This window comes from Perissodus microlepis, chromosome 14, assembly GCF_051167445.1.
Source record: "Perissodus microlepis isolate ML-2025 ecotype Zambia chromosome 14, ASM5116744v1, whole genome shotgun sequence".
NCBI classification, from domain to species: Eukaryota; Metazoa; Chordata; class Actinopteri; order Cichliformes; family Cichlidae; genus Perissodus; species Perissodus microlepis.
The window spans coordinates 35,997,060-36,008,012 of record NC_140474.1 but is presented as its reverse complement, the minus strand read 5'-3'; positions in this window follow the sequence as shown (position 1 = coordinate 36,008,012).

Below are 10,953 nucleotides of genomic sequence, written 5' to 3'. Positions count from 1 at the left end.
TTATTAAAATAAGCTAGCATTAACACTTTGAGCCTAGCTGCAATTAACGTTGAATATAAATTCTAAAAAATGAATATATTGCATAGCGTTACCCTCCCTCCCCTATTCGAAAATGGTTCAGCCCTGCTTTATTTCTTGTTGTCGGTAGCAACCAATGCCTATGATTGGGCAGAGCACATTTGGAATCAAGAGTTTATCAATGAGGTCGACGCGGACCTGGTCATCATACTGTTCATTCAGAATGCTGGTGGGCTCGGCTTGTTTCAGGACAACAAAAAAAGAAGTAAAAATGGACAAAGTGATGACGTGCTCCATGAAAAGCAGACCGTGGGTTGGAACAGAAATAATCAGAGATGTGTTTTGTTAGAATTTCTGTACCTCATGGTCGTTTAATTCAAAAATACAGGAAGCAGCAACAGATGCAAATACAGTTATTAAGGTGTCACACATTAGGGCTTTCACAAAGTTGGTGCATTAACTGTTTAGAAATGACAGCCATTTTCAGTCTCGAAAATAACTGGACACCCTGATATGATTTTAAATAAAATGATCATTTTTACATCTTTGATGAAAATCTTTGGCAGTCGGTGACTGACTGAGGTGTAGATGCTCGGTCGGACCTTTACTGCAGCAACTGTCCGTTTGTTTGTTGGTCTCTCTGCCTTCAGTTTTGTCTTTGGTACAGTTATGTGCAAAGTAATAGCAGTGTGTTTAAAACAACAGAGGAAAAGTTCCATGTTCTTAATAGCATTTATTTCCATATATACAAAGGCACTGGGAGCCGTGCATATTCAATCCCAAATGGAAACATGAACAATTTTTTCATATTTTTTTCTTTACTGAAAATGAAGAAAAAGAATATTAGGGTGTTCACAAAATCAGCAGTATCTGCATTTTCATTTACAAACGGGAATATTTACAGTATAAACTGAAAATGAAATGTGGATTTTGCTTTTCTTTTAACCTGTTAAACCCCAAAGGGTTTTCTGAGCTTCCTGCTCGAAAATGAAATGCCCAAAATTAATTCAGTATTTCTCTGCAATTACAAACTCTGTGTATACAATCTTGGTATACACAGATTTTCAAAAATAAAGCTAATGTGACACACTAATGTGTGATCCCATCAGAAGTAGTACTTGTTAAAAAAAAAAAAGAGAGATTTGTCACCGAAGTGAACTATGTGTAAGAGGTAGTTGCACCCCCGGCCTCCGGGTGGCGCATTGCTCAGTGAGACAGCATAGCGAGGTCATAGGTCCTCCTCTCCAATATGGCAGAAGCGAGGCAAAGAGAAACTTCACCAGTGTAGGGCCGGTTGCTGCGGAGGGACCAGCTGTGACCGGGACAACATCTGAGTCCCACCTTGACACAGAGACTGAATCATGTGACAACACAAAAGTGCACCAAGCTAAACTCAAGAGACAGAAATCCAAGAAGAGCAAAAATGAGCCACTAAAAACCGCTGTAAGCAACAGAGAGCCAATAGTAAGACTAATAGGAAAAAAAGCAACAACAAAATGCCTTCTTAATGGGTTAACTGTGACCGCTCTTGTAGATGCATCACTGACTACAAGAAGGTCAACACAGTCAGTGTTCAGCCCACTGCATCTCTTGCAGACGAGCTTAACAACTTCTATGCTCGTTTTGACGCAGACAACAGAGAGCAGATCCTCTACCCTCAGGAGGACAGTGAGGCTGCAACTTTAACTCTGAAAACAGAAGCTGTGAGATGGACCTTTAAAAAGGTAAATCCTCACAAAGCTCCAGGACCAGACGGCATCCCAGGCCGGCTACTCAGAGTGTGTGCAGACGAGCTGGCAGAGGTATTCACCAACATCTTCAACCTCTCCCTGAGGCAGTCAGTGGTCCCCACGTCCCTCAAAGCATCCACCATCATTCCCGTTCCCAAAAAAATCAGTGGTCTCCTGTCTGAATGACTACCGTCCTGTTGCACTGACATCCGTCATCATGAAGTGCCTGGAGCGGCTGGTCAAAGGTCACATCTGCTCCTCCCTCCCTGACACACTGGACCCTCTTCAGTTTGCCTATCGGACAAACAGAGCCACAGAGGATGCCATCGCCCTGGCAACGCACACCACCCTCACTCACCTGGAGAAAGGGAATACATATGCAAGGATGCTCTTCATCGACTATAGCTTGGCATTTAACACCATCATCCCCTCAAAACTTGCCACGAAGCTCGTCACACAGACACTGCTATCAGGAAAGCTCGCCAGCGGCTTTACTTCCTGAGGAGGCTGAGGAAGTTTAGCATGAATGCCAACATCACCTCAAATTTTTACAGGTGTGCAATTGAGAGCTTGCTGACGAGCTGCATCACAGTTTGGTACGGAAGCTGCTCTGCCAGCAGCCGTAAATCACTACAGAGGGTGGTGAAGGCAGCAGAGCACATCACTGGCACGAGGCTTCCTGCCATTCAGGACATTTATCTCCAGCGGTGCCTCCGTAAAGCACACAGCATCATCAAGGACCACAGCCACCCAGCACATCAACTCTTCTCCTTGTTACCATCTGGCAGACGTTACAGGAGCCTGTCTGCTCGGACTACAAGACTCAAAAACAGTTTTTACCACCAAGCCATACGACACCTCAACCACAACACTTAAACACACACAACACAGCACTCAGAAGCTACCCTGCAGCTTCACAAGTACTCTGTTTAATCTGCACTGGTCACTCCATTTTATTGTCATTGATATTTATATTTAAAAGTGCAATACTGTAATTTTCTGCTGCTCATTCCTGTGCAATATCCCATCTGCCCTCCCGTCATATTTCTTTTCAAGATTTTCTTATTTAATCACTAGTGTACATATATTTATATTTATAGATACATATATATTTAGTCATCTTTTCTCTTTTATCATGTCTCTCTAATATTTTGCTCCTTACTATTTTTCTATTTTCTTTATTATTTTATTTTATTTTATTATATTTTCTCCTACTGTATCATGCTGCTGAGTGACTGCTGCTCGTCAAACACATTTCATTGCAATGTTGACCCTGTGCTAACTTGCATATGACAAATAAAACTGAAAACTGAGATACAGGGGCTCAGGTTAGCTTGATAGACCGAGCTTGGAAAAATAAATACATTCCAGATGTCAATGTTCGTCCGATAGCAGAGCTCATAGAGTTAACTGACTATGGGAAAGTGCCAAAGATTTATGCAGTTAATGGGGAATCTCTTCCATTTGATGGGTGGGTAATATTAACTGTAAAATTACCAGGCAATGAAGACCCAGAGCTTTCCATGAACGTGCCGTTTCTAATTAGCTCAGTGCCCTTAGACACACCACTCATAGGGTTCAATGTGGTGGAAGTGTTAATCCAGGGAAGCCCAGCACAGGCTGCTTCTAACTTAGCTAAACTACTTGGGGGTGCACTGTCTATTCCAGTCGATGAAGCACAGGGAATGGTACATTTCACCCAGACACATCAGGAGAACACAGCTCAGGGGCGCTGAGGGTGGGTTACAGAGACACAGTAATTCCTGCTGGCAGCACAACCTGGGTAAAGTGTAAAGTCCCACCACAGCTTGACCCAAATGAACGTTTAGTCTTGTTTGAGCCTGAAGAGAGTTCTGTCCAGTTGCAGCAGTTAGGACTAGGAGAGGGACTCTTAGAGATCCAGCCCAGCAAACTACCTTATGTAGCTGTGCCTGTAGAAAACCACACTAGACATGACATTGTTCTAACAAGAAAGACTGCTATTGGTAGCGTCCAGGCAATTAAGAAGGTGATAGAGACAGATTCACCCATTGAAAGCGACGCTAAAGTAGAGGCAACTACCGTTTGTCAGGCAGAGACAGGTTCCCCTAGAACTTTGTGGCAGCCACCAGTAGATCTAGGCCATCTTGAGAAACAGCAGCAAGACATTGTGGAAAAGATGCTCATGACATTGGTTGTATTCCTAGTTTGCACATGTCACTCAACCTCAAAGATGACATCCCAGTGCAGAGAGCCTACTCCTCTGTCCCAAAGCCTTTGTTCTCCGAAGTGAAGGAGTACATTCAGGACCTCCTGGCCAAGGGGTGGATTGTTAAATCCAGGTCACCGTATGCTGCTCCAGTCGTCTGTGTCCGAAAAAAAGATGGCTCGTTACGCCTTTGTATAGACTACAGTCTGCTGAACCTGAAGACCATCCCGGATAAACACCCTCTTCCTCGGCTCACGTCACCTCACAGCCTTCGTCACCCCCTGGGGCCTTTATGAGTGGGTACGAATACCCTTCGGCCTCTCCAATGCACCTGCGGCTTTTCAAAGAAGCATGGAGGAGATGTTCGATTCACTCAGGGACAATTGTTGTATCCCATACCTGGACGACATCTTATGCTATGCACCAACATTTGAAGAGCACGTTGAGGGTGTGAGACAAGTTTTAAGAGCATTTCAGAGGCACGGAGTAAAATTAAGACCTGAAAAATGCGAACTGTTTCGCAAAGAAGTAAGGTATGTTGGCCGCCTTGTATCTGCAGAAGGGGTAAGGATTGATCCAAAGGACTTAGAGGCAGTAGAATCCCTAAAAACTAAGACACCTCAAACTGTTGGTGATATAAGGCGTCTACTTGGCTTCTTCTCCTTGTGTGTACACTTCGTGGTGCTCTGAAGCTCTCTGCAAAAAACAGTCAAAACACAAACAGATTAGATTTGCGGAACTGTGTTGTGTCATTGAAAGCCAATCAGATCACGGATACGTTCTCGTCAAACCAATCAAACAACAGCAAAGGCGGACACAACGATTACGTGGCATTACAAATAAAGGTCAAAGGAGCTTGCAAAGAAAAGCGTCTGGACTTCTTTAAGTTACTTGAAGACGTTTCACCTCTCATCCGAGAAGCTTCTTCAGTTCTAAGGAGAGTCCCAGATATAAACCTAGTGGGAGTTTCCCCCCACAGAGGGACAAAAGGACCCCCTGATGATCCTCTAATCGCCTGAGCCAAGGTGTGAAACTGGGTGTGGGTCCCAATCAGCCAGAGTTTTGGGTGAGTTCATTGTGAAACCTGGCCCCACCTTGTCATGCGAATTTCTGAGATCAGATGGCCCAGGATGTGAGTGGGCGTTAAGGCGTCTGGGGAGGGAACTCAAAACTGGATTATAGATGGCAGAGAGTTGGTGTCGTAAACCACCGCCTCTGTTCAAAGATGGTCGCTCACAGTGGACATAGATGGCTTCTTTCACTCCTCTTTCAAACCATCTGTCCTCTCTGTCCAAAATGTGAACATTGGCATCCTCGAAAGAGTGTCCTTTATCCTTAAGATGCAGATGGACTGCTGAGTCTTGTCCTGTGGAGGTGGCTCTTCTATGTTGTGCCATGCGCTTGTGAAGTGGCTGTTTGGTCTCTCCAATGTAGAGGTCTGGGCATTCCTCGCTGCACTGTACAGCATACACCACATTGTTAAGTCTGTGTTTTGGAGTTTTGTCTTTCGGGTGAACCAGTTTTTGTCTGAGCGTGTTGCTGGGTCTGAAATGCACCGGGATGTCATGCTTGGAGAAAACCCTCCTGAGTTTTTCTGACACACCGGCTACATAGGGGATGACAATGTTGTTGCGTCTGTCCTTCTTATCCTCCCTCACTGGTGTCTGATCTTCTTTTCTGTGCCTCTTTGCTGACTTTAAGAACGCCCATTTAGGATAGCCGCACGTTTTGAGTGCTTCCTTTACATGTGTGTGTTCCTTCTTTTTTCCTTCAGGCTTAGAGGGAACATGTTCTGCCCGGTGGTGTAGGGTCCTAATTATTCCAAGTTTGTGTTCCAGAGGGTGATGGGAGTCAAAGAGGAGGTACTGGTCCGTGTGTGGGCTTCCGGTAAACTTCGATGTTGAGGTTGCCGTTCTCTTCAATGTGCACAGCGCAGTCCAGGAAAGGCAAACAGTTGTCCTTTGTGTCTTCCCTGGTGAACTTGATGTTTTTATCCACAGCGTTAATGTGCGCAGTGAAGGATTCCACTTCTTGTGTCTTGATTTTGACCCAGGTGTCGTCTACATATCTGTACCAGTGGCTGGGTACTCTTCCTTTGAAAGAGCCAAGAGCCTTCCTTTCCACTTCCTCCATGTAAAGGTTGGCTACAATAGGTGACACGGGGGAGCCCATGGCACAGCCATGTTTTTGTCTGTAAAAGCCTTCGTTGTATTTGAAATATGTAGTGGTGAGGCAGAGGTCTAACAGTGTGCAAATCTGATCGGGTGTGAAGTTGGTCCTGTCCTCCAAGGAGCTGTCTTCTTGTAGTCGTTTTCTGACAGTCTCCACTGCCTCCGTGGTGGGTATGCAAGTGAAGAGAGAGACTACATCAAAGGACACCATGGTTTCATCTGGATCCAGGGTAAGTTTCTGGACCTTGTCGGTGAAGTTGGTGGAGTTCTTGATGTGGTGTGGGGTGTTCCCCACGAGAGGAGCAAGGATGGTAGCAAGGTGTTTTGCAATGTTATAAGTGGCTGAGTTTATGCTACTGACTATGGGTCTGAGTGGGACAGCTTCCTTGTGGATTTTAGGAAGTCCGTAAATGCAGGGTATGGCATCCCCTGGGTAGACGCTTTTCTTTGCAAGCTCCTTTGACTACGATGACCTGGATGACTGAGAACCTTCACAGACATTACAAATAAAGCTTTTACAACTTAATAGTCATTGTTAACCTTCAAGTGTCTTTAATTTACATCATAATAAGAGACTTGAAGTGTCTGTAGTTAAGCAATCAAAATACTTAGGACTAGTGATAGTCTAGTGAAAGTAATGCTTCGTGAAACACTAAATAATTTGAAGCAGTTGTGCATGAATTGTATTGAGGTTTCAGAAACAAGCTTTGCACAATTCTAAACAAAGCTACAAATTAGACCAGACTATCAGTGATTATGATCAACACGCTTAGAGAAATCCCCGTTTGTTTATTGTGATAACAACATAGGTTTAGTGGCTTTAATTGTTACTTACTTTGTATATATCATGTCAATATGGAGATGTGATTTTATTTATTATTGTTATATTTAATATACTTGTAAAAAAAATAATAATCTTTTTTTCCAAAGGTATGTGGTCCTGACATGCACAAATGATACATATGTATCATTTTGTAGAAATCTGATGGTGGACAGCTAACTGAATCTAAAGTATTTAAAATGCCCTCTGCCTTAAACAATATTGATCCATACAACACTGATGGGAAACATTTTCAGCCAAATATTTATTATTGAGTTTGATCATTTATGTACAACTTGCCAATAATTTCATTGTGTTTTATTATTATTATTATTATTATTATTAACAGGAAGAATAATAATATTAGGAAGAACATTTATTATATTTTTTAATAAATGGTTTGAAAAAGAATCCTTCCCTCTCACAATTAGCAACTAGCAGTACATCACTGTCATATACAGTGGCTTGCAAAAGTATTCGGCGCCCTTGAACTTTTCCACATTTTGTCACATTACGGCCACAAACATGAATCAATTTTATTGGAATTCCACGTGAAAGACCAACACAAAGTGGTGCACACGTGAGAAGTGGAACGAAAATCATACATGATTCCCAACATTTTTTACAAATAAATAACTGCAAAGTGGGATGTGCGTAATTATTCAGCCCCCTGAGTCAATACTTTGTAGAACCACCTTTTGCTGCAATTACAGCTGCCAGTCTTTTAGGGTCTGTCTCTACCAGCTTTGCACATCTACAGACTGAAATCTTTGCCCATTCTTCTTTGTAAAACAGCTCCAGCTCAGTCAGATTAGATGGACAGCGTTTGTGAACAGCAGTTTTCAGATCTTGCCACAGATTCTCGATTGGATTTAGACACCAGACAGGTCAGGGATAAAGTTATTGAGAAATTTAAAGCAGGCTTAGGCTACAAAAAGATTTCCCAAAGATTTCAGCTCAGTGGCAAGTTTTTAGCAGTAAGCCCAAAGGACGAGGTCTGGTCGCAGAGTAGTTGTTACGATCTCTGTGGAAAAGATTAGCGTCTGATCCAAGTCCACTCGCATCTGCCAATCCCTGGCGACCTTCAGCGGGCCCAGGTCCAGGGCAAAAGGGCTAGTCCTCGGCTTGCTTGACAAATGCTGATGAAAACTGACACTTCTCTTGGTTCGCAAAAGGTTGAGCGTCAATGGATTTTCTCTTGCACTCAGCTTTCTCGGCTAGACACCTGAGGACCTGATTGTGTCTCTATGTGTATCTGCCCTGAGTAAGGCTAGTCCTACAACCAACCAAGATGTGCTGGAGTGTTGCTGGGACTGTACACAGGGCTGTACACAGTGTGCGTGGACTTCCCCTGTGCAGAAGGCGACTACAAATGTTGTGCATACTAAACAAACAGAAAAAAAGATCCCTGTTGTCTTTGCTTAATGACTGGTTTCAGTCTTGACAATCACATAGCACCTTTCAACATGTTTGTGGGTAGGTTTGAATGCTCCAGGTGTAAGTGGAGCCCCTCAGCCTCTACTGCAGATGTGTCACAAGTTAATCTAGTAGTGGGTTATGGCACTTGGCCACAGGTGGCAGTAGTGGACTGAACTCCATTTGAGACTGCTCCAGCTGCTATGTGATAGTCAGTAGATCTGCTACAAATTGAAGATCGTGTGCAAGTTTTGAAAATTAAATTAGCTTTAAAACAAACAAACAAACAAAATTCTAACTCATCTCAACAATAAAAAAACAAAAACAAACCAAGTGACACACTTGAGTCACCCACTTTCTTAAATCCACTCACTCTCTCGACTCAATCACACTGGCTCTGTTTATTACTAATCACTGTGTAACTGCTGCAGATGCTGCTGCAAGTGTTTGTTAAATTAACCACACTTAAACAGACTGTATATAAGGTGGTGTGGGAAGCCAGACCGGGTGCCCCCCTTCCGGCTCTTCTCTCTCCTATCTTGTCCCCTTTTGTCTTACTTCTCTCTATCACCTTTTCTATCCCTTTGAAGAAGTTAGGCTCCGTAAATGCTAAAGAGGTAAGTATTATTTTTTCTCAGTTGCAGTGAACATATAGAAAGAAAATGTAGGAAACTAAACAGAAGAAAGAAGAAGAGAAAATTTTTAACATAAACCGGTGACACACTCCAGGGCCTGATCAACCCTGGCAGGGCCTCCTTGGACGAGGGTGTCTAGTGATAACGGCCGAAACACCTGATGAACCCAAGGTCCACTACTAATGACGTGTCACAAATTTAAAATGGTAATCTAGATCGATCTCTAATCCCTAAACCTAACCAAGGAAGGAAAGTGGCAGATTAGCCTGGGTAAAAGACCGAAAGTTGAGGCACACAATGGTGCGTGCTGCTGACAAAGTTTCTGGGCTGCCTTTCCTCATAACAGCCGTCACTCAAGAGTCTCTCCATCTAAAGCAATGCATTATCAGGGACTGTAATATTTAGTCCTTTAACTGAATCAACTCTCTCCAGCCATGTTGATGAATTACCTATTGGCTAAAATGATCATTTCCAGAGAAAAGCTAACAGGATGTGACGTTACAACACTAGTGAAATATTCATGTGTCATATATTTGTTCAAGACCTATTTCTTTGTTATGGAAAAAAGTTATTAAGATCATGATGAACAACGGGAGTGCTGATTTCTATAACTTTATGTATATAACTTGGCATTTCCCACTGATGCAGGCCAAAAATAAACACATAATATCATTTCATTAGGTTCAAAGGTTTATTTGCAAGATGCACAAACAGACAACATTGAAAGTTACAAATACACTGTGCATGAAACAGGAATTCAAACGTGGTGCAGATCTGTGTGTCACAAGTTAACCTGGCTGTAGACTATGGCACTTGGCCACAGGTGGCGCTAGTTGACTCGACTCCATTTGAGTGCACACAAAGAAAACTGCACGCTTTAGTTGTGAACAGCATGTGACTTGTCCAGTGAGAGGATGCCAAAGTGTGTTCTCTGTAAAATCTACATTTGCCTCCCATATGTGTAGAAAACACAAACGTTTAGAAAACGTGATTTGTGGTTCAAACAAAGATACTCAGAGAGTCCAACCACAAGTGCCACCATACAGTAAGGTGCCAGTGTATCATTTACAGAAGACCCTGGTATGGATGGGTCTAATTTCAGTATGTTTTACATTAAAGCACAGGGACAGCATCTTCTGCCAACATCTACCATTCAAACCGTTGTTGAAGAAATACGAAATATACATGACTTGGGACAGATGTATACATTGAATAGACTAAGCTGATAAACAGAATCAACTTTTTGGGATTTACTTACCTGGATCATTGAGCATGCAAGAAGGTGATACTCTTGGCTTGTTTAGTTTCATGTTCTGTTGCTTCCACACTAATACACTGACTAACACAACCATATAGGTCCAGCCAGTAAGACATTCAAACCCTTGTTATTAAAGGTTTTCATTAGTTTTTGTTGTTGTTGATTTTTTTTAATCCTCAGGTTCCTCCTGCTTTGCTGCTGAGACATTCATGTTGAGCATTGACAAGAAGATTGTCAACAACCGTATCACAACCTCTGCCATCTGCCTAATGTTTGGCATTTAGGCTACGTCCACGCGTACCCCGGTATTTTTGAAAACGCAGATTTTTCTATGCGTTTGCGCCTTTCGTCCACACGTAAACGGCGTTTTCGGTAACTGAAAACGGAGATTTTTAAAAACTCCTGCCAGGGTGGATATTTTCAAAAACTCAGTTTTTGCGTTTACCTGTGGACGAAGTAAACGGAGAAAACGCAAGCTGTGTCCCAAAACGTCGGCTGCATCCTTCGGAGGACCCGGCCTTCGCGGTCTACGTGGGCGACATGTATATATTGGGGAAAAAAAGGTATGTGGTGAGGCAGTTAGATAATATAAATGTTCGAAAGTAAGACAAGAAAGAATGTTCAATGTTAAAGAAAAAAAAAGACATTCAAACTTTAGTCTTAAAATTTTTAATCTAAGGAAAAGGGGGATGTCATGTACTGATATGTGGCTGTCTT